This window comes from Chlamydotis macqueenii, chromosome 21 (genome assembly GCF_036417535.1).
Source record: "Chlamydotis macqueenii isolate bChlMac1 chromosome 21, bChlMac1.mat, whole genome shotgun sequence".
NCBI lineage: Eukaryota > Metazoa > Chordata > Aves > Otidiformes > Otididae > Chlamydotis > Chlamydotis macqueenii.
In genome coordinates, this window is record NC_141576.1 from 1,020,160 (window position 1) to 1,031,875 (window position 11,716).

Sequence of the window (11,716 nt, forward strand, 5' to 3'; positions counted from 1 at the left end):
AGATCCCTGGGCTTTGCCACGAGCGCCCATGGTGCCACGCAGCTCTGTCTGCTCAAATCGGGGAGGGCGAATGTATCTGCTACCACGCAGGATGTCTTTATTTTTGTTAAACTTTGCTGTATTTTAGGCATATTGTAATCTTTTTTTAACTTAAGAAGTTTACAGATCTGATTCTACAGAATATTTTTAAAGTATTTTATATTCTACAGTGAGTTTTGCACATGCTGAAGCAGTTTTTTGGTATTTTTAATACTTTTTACTCATCCTTGATCAATTAAACTTACTGTGCAGAGCTGGCAGAGTGTGGTGGCGTTTTCTTCTGTGAGAGGTGGAAACCCTCAGCGTCCCCATCCTGCGGAGGCGAGTGCTGGGCTTGCCCTGCCCACCACTGCGGTGCTGTCAGGCCCATGGTGGGTGTCCCCTGCGTCACCCCCAATTCCCTGGCGCATCCCACCACCTTGTTTGGTGGGTACCGAATGGCTCCACTTGTGGCCACGATGCACTAAGTTCACTTGTGGAGGGGGAGAAATCCAAGGAGGGGAGGAAGAAAGGCAGCTGAGGATGGCAAAGCTGAGGAGGGGGTGTCCCTGCCCCTCACCCTACCCCTCTGCCACGATGGGCAAAGCCATGGCAGGCAGCCTGCGGCCCCCAGGAGAGGGGTGCCCCTGTCAGCGCTGCCCATCCGTACAGGTCCCAGGCTGATGAATTAGTAGCCACGATGGAGTCGTGTGCCAAGTTCCTCTGCCTCCCTAGGACTGATAGGAAATGACAGCTAATATTTTAAAAATTATTATACTGTCTGCAGCACAGAGAGGCCCTGAAGTTGAGTTATTAAAGTAGATTAGCTGAATAATTTTCATTACATTTTCGTATAACAATATTTCTTGAGGCTCATGAATGAGCTGGTGGAACCCTAAGCCCTGTTGAGGCAGCTCTGGGCGTGTGTTGAGCGCCAGCCGGTCGCAGCCACGGGTACGCGGTGTGGGCTGGGGATGCCGACGCGGGGACTTGAGCTGAGGTGGCGTGAAATGCCGCTGGCCAGGAGCAGCCCGTGGGTACCAGCATGTGAGCAGGGTGCCACCAGCTCCTCTGTTGTGTGCGGCTGTGCCCTGGGTTCCACCTGGAATCTGCAAAACCAGCAAGGCCAGTGGAAGAAAAGTTTCCTGGCAGGAGCTGGAGGTGTCGTTTCTGGCTCTTTTGGGAGGGACCTTGGATGCCCACAGCTGCATCTTTGCAGTGCTGCCTGCAGCCAAGAGGAAGGGCTGGTAAACGAAGCCTTCGACAGCACTGGTTTCAGAAACCAGTGAGAATTTGTCATCTTTTAGTGGTGTAAGAGAAAATGCACCACAGAGCCCGGTGTTCCCACCGAGCTGGAGCTGGTCGGAGCTGCCTCCCGGCCGGCCTAGAGGAATGCTAATTGCGTTGTGGCGGCTGAGGGAGGTGCAGTGAGGTGCCTGGATATTTACGCGTGGGCCTGTCTTTGGCTGCGGAGCTCAGGGCGTTGCGGGGAACTGGGAGCCAGTTGGCAACCTGGGGGTGCCCTTCTCCCTGCGTTTCCAGGGAGGCAGCGCAGGTGGGCGGCACGCAGCTGTTCGGATACCGGATCAAAGGCTCTGCGGCGGCTCCCTAATGGAGCTCGTTTGGTGGGGGTCAGGCGCGGGTTGCTGAATCGGCTGGAGATGAAGGCAGGAGCGCTCGGCACCGCTGCCGGCTCAGCCAGCCTTTGAAGGCTTTCCGTGGCTCTGCTGGATTCCAGTCGTGCTTTCCCTCTCTGTGTCTCCGTGGTGTTTGTAGCCGTTGCTTGGAAGTGTCCAGTGCGAGACCGGCTGCCCCGGGGCAGTGTTGGGAACCTCGAGGGATGCCGGCACACGTGCCGCCGCGCTGCTGCTCCGCTGCCTTCCTCCGCCCTCCGCGGCTGCGAGAAGGTGACCAGGGCGGCTGTGCCGGGACGGCTCCCGTTCGGCTCCTGCTCCCACTGCTCCATGGGCTGTGCTCCCTGCGCTTTGCTGGCCAGCGCTGGCATTTCCCGTCCGGAGCGGCGTGGAAGGAAAACCCATCAGAGTTCGTTTGCCTGCCCAGACGGGAGCTGTCGTCGGTGAACTTCACCCATCCTCAGAACAAATAACTTTTCTGGGGCTGTGTTTGGAACCAGCAACGTGGGGCCCGGGGGAGGCAGGAGCGGCATTCCTGCGGGAGCTGCGCTGGCATGCCGGCACGGCCGGGTCCCCAGCCGTTGGCACTGGAGGTTACTCTGGGTTTTCCGAAGTGGGGGCAGGCGGGAGGCAGTGCAGGAACAGCAGCATAGTAGAAGAGCAGCTGAATCTGCTCCCAGCTCTATGCCTGGCCCAGCCCTACCCATGCCTGTAGAAATGAGAAAATACATTTAAAAAAGAAAAAAGGGAAGATGGGTGCAGGAGATCCTGGACCAGCAAAATGCCCTTTCAGACTGGGAAACGGGCTCCCGGGATGCCCGGGCTGCAGCAGGGTACTCCTTGAGCCCGAACGTTTAAACCTTCCTTACTTTTCCCGTGATGAGGACGAAGTTGTGACTGCCTGAGAAAGCCCTGATTAAACAAAGGCGCTCCGTAATATTTGCTGGGAGCTTGCCAGCCTCATAATGCGACGTTGCCGGGTGTCTTTATTAGCCGAAACGAGCATTTAGAGCCTCTGCCAAAGTGAAAGCTGATAGCCTTGTTTGACAGCGGCACCGCGGCACCACGCAGACGCTCCTGCACCCCGCCGCTGAGGCACGGTCTCCGGGGTGACGAGCAGGATGGTGCCATCCCTTGCAACAGCAACACTGGGAAAACCACCACTCTGTGAAAAATTCTGGGAATTCCTGAGGAACCTGGTGGGGCTGGAGGAGGAGGGCGGAGAAAACCCAGCGGCCCAGGGCAGCTGCCTGCGGGGCGGCTGCCGGCACCGAGAGAGGTCTTTCCACGTAAGGAGTCAAAAACCGTCGGTGTTATAATGCGTCACCCTGGCATTTCCAGCTGGAAGTGTTTTCGTTCTCAAGTCTGGAATGAGTTTTTATTTTGAAATGCATTATTCATTCTCTTTTGAAAGGTCAGAATCTGAATGAAACACTTTAATTCACCTGAGATGGATTTATTAGTTTTTGTCTTTGGCAGGCACACGGCACCTCAGGCTGCCGCGGGATGTGGCACGCCGCGTCGGCAGCGCCGGGGAGCTCGTCTGCCTGTTGGAGTCCTGCTCTGCTCTCTTCAGTACGTGCAATGCAAGACATCGTGTGTGTACGTATGTGTATATATACATGTTATGTGGTGACTCTGTTTTTTCTCAAGCCATCTCTAACGAGGTTGCACAACCCGTCGCCCGCCGCAGGTTCAGCCGTTGCTCTCTCAGGTCCCAGGCACCGCACGTCTCTTCCTTTCTTAGTTGAACTACGTCTCACCTGGGAGATCCTGAGTGCCCTCCCTGGCCCGTGGCCGCGGCTGCCCTCCAAGGAGAAGCCCTTCAGACACCCCGCAGCGTATGGGCAGAGGAGCCCCCGGCTCCGGGGCTCGGGTGACGGGAGAGCATCACGCGGTGGGCAGCGGGCTCCTCCCAGGGCTTGCGCTGGGCTCGTGGGCAGGGCTGGGCAAACCCAGCCTGGGCTCTGCCCTCCCCTTTGCTCCGGATGGCTTTCCAGAGGAAAAAAGTCCGAAAAACAAAGATGTGTTGGCCAAGGCGCAGAGATGGCATCCCGACTTTCCTGCGGTGCTGCCTGGACTGCGCCCGGCACCACCTGGCCCCAGCGTGGTCTCAACACCTTGGCTTTTAGGAAAAGCTTTCTTTTAAAGCTGCGTCTTCAAGGATCATTATTTTTTCTATCTGAGAAGGGTGTGAACTCTGGTCCCTGTGGCTGCTGGTACCGGGATTGGTGGATGTGTGGGGTCTGGAGCCAGAGGCCATGATTCCTGGTGCTCACCCTCTGAGGGAATATGCCATGGAAAGTTCGTTAGGCCAATTACGATTCTCTCTTGTCCCCTGGAAGTTCTGAACAGAGGTCCCAGACGATGATCTGCAGAGGACAATCCCCGTTTGGTGACTAACCCGTAGCACAAACCTGGCACAGCCGCCCCCGCGCTGCAGTTCGGGAGGTTGATTCCCCGTTTCTCCCATGCGTCTCCCTGCAAGTGCACCGCTGACTCAATAAAACCGACGTAATGGTTACAAAACCCAGAGATAAAGCTGCTCTTAATGGATTTCTTTAAGATCAAGGCTGTCAAATACCAGGCTCAAACTCCTTTCTACAACAGCTGTATTACGCGCACTCAATCCAAACCAGGCTGCGGATTCCTGAAGCGAAGCGATGGCTGCAGCAGACGCGGTGTGTTGGCACCTCCTGCGGAAGGGGGGGCTGGCGGAGGGGATGAAAAGCCGCCAAGCTGCGGCTGCTCTGCTCCCGTTCAGCCGGGACGGATGAGATGTGAAGGGCGTTTGCGAAACGCAGCCTCGCAATCTGGTCGGGTCCCGCTGGGAAGAGGGCAATGGGTACCGTCCCGTTGGGCTCCGAGGGGAGACGGCACAACGTGGCCTTTCCTGGAGGACTCTCTCGTGCCACAGATCCTCTCTGAGCAACGCGGGCTGCTTCCCTGCAGAGCGTGGCTCCCGCCGCGCAGCGCTCCCGGGGTTGGTGGGGTCCGGGACGGGACCTTCCGCAGCCGTCGGGTGGAGACGGGGCCGCTCTGCCACAGACGGCACCGGGCGGGCCAACCAGAGCGGGAACGCAGCTCGGATTTTGATAATAATTCACAGCTACGTAATGAGAAATCCGTAGCATTTGTACACTGCTGATTGCTTTTAAATAATTTCCCTTTCTGTTCCAGGCTTGACATTTGGTGAGGAACTGAGGCGTTGTGTTCATTCACAATTAATTTATTGTTCGGCGGTGGGAAGCAGCGCTCACCTTGGAGAAAGTCATCGGCGTGGAGTGTTTACCTGTTATTTCCAAATATTATCGAGCTTTTAAACAAACTCTGTGTGCTGCAGGCAACGAGAGTGGCTCTGGCGAGACGGCTCCCGCTCCTGCAGCAGCTCCCCGCGGCCGGCGACCAGGCGTTCATGGGAGCGAGACCGGATCGCTTGGCTCAGCGGTGGGAGCCCAGCGCGGAGGTCCCCAAAGCGGGTACGGCACAGCGCACCCCCGAATTCACACTGAGAGAGCGCTTGGTTTTAGGGACAGCACGGGCTGAGCGCTGGCAGCCGTGCATCGCCTCCCAGCCCAGAGCGACGTGGAAGTGGCGCGCGGCTGTCCTGCGGCTGGTCGCTCCTCGGCTCAGCTGCGGCCGTGCGACGGCGCTGCCCCACGCCTCCTCCCCGGCACGCGGGTTTGGCCGCCTGCTCCAGGACCCCGTTGCTGGCTTCCCTAAATCTGTTCAGCCGGGAGCTGGTGCGCGAGCAGAGCGGGCTGTGCCACGGCTTATCGAATGTCACGCAGATCTTATCTTGGGGGGAAGCACACTTCAGTAATTGAATTGAATGGAAAGTCTGGGAATAAAAGCTTCGGAGGCTGTGGCCGCCTGTTTGCCCCCAAAGTATGGACGGGGTGGGACGTGGGAGTGGGAGCTGCCGGGGGCTAGGCCAGGTCTCTGCTTGTTTCGCTGCATGGCTCCCTGTACGACGGAGCGCCTCGTACGTACACCCTTCACATTTCCTCCCTAGAGAAAGACCGGACCTGCCAGTTTGCTGAAATCCAGCCCTGTGCAATCGCCCGGGTGGCCGCTCCGGCATCCCCAGCGCTGCCAGCCCGGGAGAAAGCCTGCCGCGGGCGGCCGGAGGGGCAGGGGCTGCCTGTCCCACCGGGAGACAGGCGGCTGCCCACCGCGCGCGGGACGGGCCAGGCTGGCTTTGTGGGAACGTCTGAAGGATTCTGGTGAGTCACCTTATGGCGCCTGCGCGGTGTCACCCAGGGCTTTGGGGACAGCGTGCCCTGCCGTCACAGCGCCTTGCTGGCGAGCGGCTGTAAAAGGGACTTGACCACAAAAGCCGTCCTCTGCCGTCAGCGCGGGACTGGGCTGCCCTTGGGACGGAGGCTAACGTTTACATCTGCTGCTGAGGGATAACGCCAGGAATACCACTGCCAGCCCTCGCCCGGCACCCGCATCCCCCAGCACCGGCCCTGGAGCCCCGTGGATCTGCGGGAGGGAAGCCTCGGCTCGGCTCGGGGGGTCCGGCTGCAGCCCGGCAGGTGATGGGTGCTTGTGCATCACCGATGGCCCTGGGTCTGTGTAGATCATTGTCCCGTCCTGTCCCGTCCCGTCCCGTCCCGTCCCGTCCCATCCCAGGTAACTGTTGGTGATTAACTCTGCCACTGGCAAACTGGAAGTGATTAATCTGGTCTCTTGCCATCTCCCGGGTGAGCCCCGCGAGCTGTTGGTGGTGAGGATGGGGGTGCAGCTGATGCCGGAGTTCGGACCCTGGGGATACCTGTCCCAAAACCAGAGGCCTGTGTGCTTCTCCGGAGCAGGGTTTGCAGAGCGCGGGTGTTTCGCCGGGCTGGCGGGCCGGTGCCGGGGTTTGCGTCCACGTGCGGCACACGCCGGACGGAGCTCTGAGCTCTGCCTGTGCAGACCATCTGCCCCCTCCCTTCAAACGACAGACAAATTCAGAAAGAAAAAAAATAATCCAAGTCTTTCCATGGGCAATTTGCGCACGGAAGAAAGAGGCCAGATGAATTAAATAAATCCTCTGCTGCGACAGGCTCGCCCAGCTTGGCTCCCTGCCTTTCGGAAGCGGGTTTTCAAGCCTAATGGTATCAGCTACTCTTTTGGCACCCATTTTCGGAGCAGCATCCCACCCCTGCTGCTTCTTAATGCAGCTCATCTCCTGCCGATTGCTCCCGGGGTCTCAGCCAAATCAGCACTTCAAATTAAAGCCTTCCCTGCTGCTCGTGGGTTTCCATGGAGATCCGAGCGGATGCTCCTTCCTCCCGCCGGCCGATGGACGGAGGGGCACCCTCCCGGGGGTGCCCGCGGCGGGGTCCGGGGGCTGCTCCAGCGTCCGGTGGCTCCACAGCCGGGTGGAGTCCGGCCCTTTCACCGGGCAGGAACTGGGTTGGTTTGGTGGCAGCAGCGTTGCTCAAGCCGCGTGCGGCCGTGGCTCTCCGAACGCGGGGTTCCTGCGCGCCTGCGCCTCGCACAGCGCCGCTGGGCCGAGGCCGGGCGGTCGCAGGTGACAGCGGGTTCGGCGGTGGAAATGGCCTCACGCGCGCGGCCGAATTAGCAAATAGCTGCGAGATCTAAGAAATGATAGTAATTACGGGAGGAAAATTGTTATTAATGTACTAATTTACTCGGGAGCCAGGCTTTATGTAATTATGCTCCGGGATCAAGATAAGGCTAATGCGTTTACCTTCCCGGGTGTTTATAGGCGTTTTGGATTGTTCTTCCTCCGCCGTACGACACAAGCGTGCGTGTTCCTGGCGACGCGGCGGCGGGACCGTGCGGGTCCCCTGGCAGAGGAGTCCAGCGCGGGGCGAGGGGGCACCGGGAGGTTCTGGGCGATGCTTTTTGCCGATGTTGCTGACGAGGGGATTTGGAGCTGTGGGTCGGGATCTGCACGGCGGGGCGTCCCGTGCTCGGCTGCTGGCCGGAGCCTCTCAGGGCGCGGTTAAATGAGTTTTCCGTGGTGAGTGCACCCAAGGGCGAGCTGTCCCAGGGACTGCCAGAACCTGGGAACAACCCCAGACCTTCAGGCTCAGCAGCGACGAGACGCCAGCGAACTGGACCTGTTCATGCTTAACACGGTAAAACATTGCGAACAGCTCTGAAACTTCCAGCTGTCGGAGAAAAGCTTCTGCCCGTGCTTTTCCCCAGGCCTGGCCCTTCTGAGGCTCGGCTGCAGCATCGGTCCGTGAGACGGCGAGTCCTTCAGTTGCTCAAGCTGCCGCAGACACGGGTGCCCTAGAAAGGCCAGGCTGGAGGGACGCTCGCCCACGCGCTGGTGGGCGCAGGGGCACATGCGGAGCCGTGTGCGGCAACCTTAGGACGGGCTGCTGCCGCGGGCTTGAGCGTCGCTCCGTCGTGGGTGAGAAAAGAAAAAAGGAGGGCACAGAGTCCCCCTCCTCAGGGATGCTCTGGAGCTCGCGTCGTGGCTCACACCCACCTTTGACAACGTCGCGTGGGAAATGTCGGCTGGGTTTGCCAAGCGTCCCGCCGTGCCAAACCCTCCTGGCCACGCTGGCCGCCCAAAAGCCGACGCAGCGGAGCGATGCTGCTGGCTTGCAGGGCGCTGGTGAGCGGCTGCCACGTGTCACCGGGGATATTTCTCCTGGTGTCACACGGGGAGGACGGGGGCAAGCTGCAGAAGGTCAGAGCAGCCCTAAAAATAGATTTCTGCATGCGCGGGTGTGTGTTATTGGCTTCTTCGCTAGCCAACACACGTGCTGCCAGTTGTGGGCTGGAGAGACCCGAACACAGGTAACCTTTGGGCAGGGGAGAGGTTTAATAAGGTGACACAGGGCTTGGGGACCCCTCGGCCTGGCCTTTTGCTGATTTGCAGGGAAATAAACGTGTGGGTGGCTGAGGGGAGCCCGACAGTGGCCCCTCTGCTGCAGAGCTTTGTGGCGGAGCGGTCAGAAGGGGAACTCTGCCGAAGAGGAGCTGATGGAGCCGAGCAGACGCTAAAATAGTTCCCCCAGAAGTCGATGGGAGATTTGTTCCCCTCTCGGAATGGGAAGGGCGTCGGCGCTGGGCTGTCCGTCAGGCCCGTTTAACCGCAGCGTGTAAAGCCGCTTCTACAACCAACGTGGGTTTGAGTTATGTGTGTTATTTTTGCCGTTTGCACATGGCTGAATTTCACGATGACAGAAGTGAGTAACGGTGCAAGGTTATGCAAATGAAGTGCTTAATTAAGTAGGAGTCATACGAAATAAATCCCAGCTCCACCACGTGCCCTCTGGTTTTCCTCCAAGTCTGGGTCGCTTCTGAGTGACCGGCTCCTGACCGGGAAACCTCTTCCAGGCGGACAGCTCTGCTCGTCGGCCCTTGCTGGGAGCAGAGTGGGAAGTGATGTCTCCAGTTCCATTCTGGGAGCTCCCCTTGGGCTGTCCCCTCCTGTCCCATCCCATCCCGTCCTGTCCTGTCCCATCCTATCCCATTCCGTCCCCACCAGCACGATGCTCTGCTGAGCCAGCCCAGCTCTCCTCCCTCCGGACCCCGTTAATCACCCTCGAAGGCTCCTCATTCGTTATCAGGTCCAGATGTTTCCCCCTGTATGCTACCAATGTTAATTACCTCCTAATTAGTTATTAGCAGAGGCTGGGCTGGTGCAGCCCTAGGCGGCAGCGCTCAGCCGAACAGCAGCCTGGGGTGGGGCGGTTGTTGGGGTCCCCCCATGCTCCCCATCCCCTCAGGACTCGCGAGGGTCCCCAAAAGCCATCCAGAGAAAGTACAAATATTTGGTTTGGAGCAGCTGTACTTCTCCCCGCCGCGGTTAGCTATAAAGGGAGCGCGGGGTGCTGGCCTTCGTTTACAGGACGGTATTGATGAGCGCAGGCAGGGCGGGGGGCCAGGGTGGTCCTGGGGCTGGAGGGATGCTGCGGTGGGATGCGCAGCGTGCAGCCCTTCCTGGGACGCATGGGGAATCCTCCTGATCGCACAGGCATCGCCAAGCGTCCGCTGGGAACGCGCGCGCCTCAGGCAGGCAGCCAGCGGCTCCAGCTCCACAGTGAGGATGAACTCCCGGAGAGGACAGCTCGGGGGCTGCCGGCCTCTGTGGAGTCGTTCATCTCCTGAGCTGCCACGTAATTCGGATTAAGAGAGAGCGGGTAAATTTCTGCCTCGTTTTCTTTTGTGCTCAGAAATTCCCCCAAAGCCAGGTCCCAGCCCATCGCTGGCTCCTCTTCTGCTCCCGAGAGCGGAGGACGAGGTGCACAGCGCAGCTCCCCCCGCCGCCTCCGCGTCCCCCGCGTCCCCGCACTGCTCCCCAGCCAGGGGTGCGGAACCCGCCGAGCAGAGCCGAAGCATCGGCAGAAGGGGGATGTGGGTGTCTGGGGTGGGGGTTAATGGGGCGGGCGCCGCGCTGGCGTAGCTCGCCGTGTGAACGCGGCGCCGCACGGATGGGAGCGCGGGAGCCAAGCTGCCGCCAAGCGCCGTTTGCAGCTCCCTCAGCATTTTGCTGAGAAAAAAAAAAAATCAAACCCTGCTGGCAGTTAATGGAGTAGTTGTTAAAAATACCCCTTTCCCAACATGCAGAATTCAATGTTCTTCCTCTTTTTTTCCCCCTTCCCCTCCCAGCAACATTCCCCCATTTCTTACTCCCTGTGGTTTAATCATCGTGGTGAAATGCGTGGGTGCTGCCTGCTGAGCACCGGCACACGGCACAGCCCTGGGCGGATCCTGCCCTGCCCTGGGGGCACATCCCGGACCCCCACACCACTCCGAGGAACCCTCCGCTGCCCCATCGCGCGTTAGAAACCTTCGTCTGGGAGCCTGACCCTGCAAAAACGCCTTAGGTTTGGTGCTGACCCTGCCCTGTCAAGTTCTCAGGGTGTCCGGCCCCGCGGGGGCTGTGGGGGCTGCGGGGCAGAGCAAACCCCAGCCGGGGCGCGTGGCCGGCAGCTCCTTCCGTCAGCCCCTCTTGCGCCGCCGCAGGATTCCCAGGGGCGGGATTGGAAGGGCTTAGCGGGGGGAAAACGGCTTGTCTGGGGAAGCGGCAGCCCAAATTGTCGCCATCTGCCACGTCGCGCAGTTTCTGCCATCCCCAAGCTGTCCCTCGTGCTAAAGCATCTTCGCGGCAGCCGCGCGTCACCGCCCGCTGCGGCGCTGAGCGGGGACCGGGCAGAGCGTCGTGGCCCCCCCGGCTGCGAGCTGCCCGGCGTCATCAACACCGGGCAATGTTATTGTTAAAAACCCACGACAAACATGACCAAAGGAAAAAAAGAACAACTTTTGCAGCAGGTTTATTTTTAGCTCTCTCCAGTGCAAAAAAACAAAGTAAGAAAGTGTAAAACCCCAGCCCCAAAATGCGAGGGGTGGACACCAAATGCCAGGGCGGCTGTGGCCCCCGCCGGGGAAGCGCTGGTGCTCCCGGTTTGGAAAGACGAGATTTGTGTATTCGTGTCCCCTGCTTCGCTCCTCAGGGGCTGAGCTCCAGTAACCGGTGGGGAAAGTCTCCCTGCGCGTGCGGAGGCTGTGCCACAGAGGTGTCAGGGAAAATAACCGGGTGCGAATGAGTGTCTGTCCCAGGGAAAAGGCTGCCCGTAATTAAAAACCGAGCAAAGCCAAAAATCCCTCTGTGCACGTCCAGGGGCTGACCCGCACGGCCGCGCAGCCGCAGAAGGACTGGAGGTGGCCACGCGTGGTTTCGGCCACCGTGCCCTGGGTGTCTCTGCGTGCCCAGTGCCCGAGGCGAGGGGAAAGGGGGGGACGCTGGGGGGCTGGAGACCCATTCGGCTGTAGAGCAGCGAGAGGCGCTGTCGGGACCGGGCTGGTTTAGGGAGCGGGCTCGGCTGCGGCGAGCCCCCAGTCACCGACACGAGCTGCTGAAAGGCTGTGCCGGGGACCGGCCGCCCCGCCGATTCAACGGCTGCGCTGCCAAGTGATGGATCCCTTCTGCTCACCCTTAATTAAATTTCTTTTAGCAACACAATAGCTCAGTTTTGTGCCTGCCATTTATCAGGAATTAAAGTTATTGGCATGGCTGTTGGCAGGGGTATCGATCGCGAGACGGCACTAAGGCTCGCAGGAGAGGGCACCCGCTCAGCGTCCCG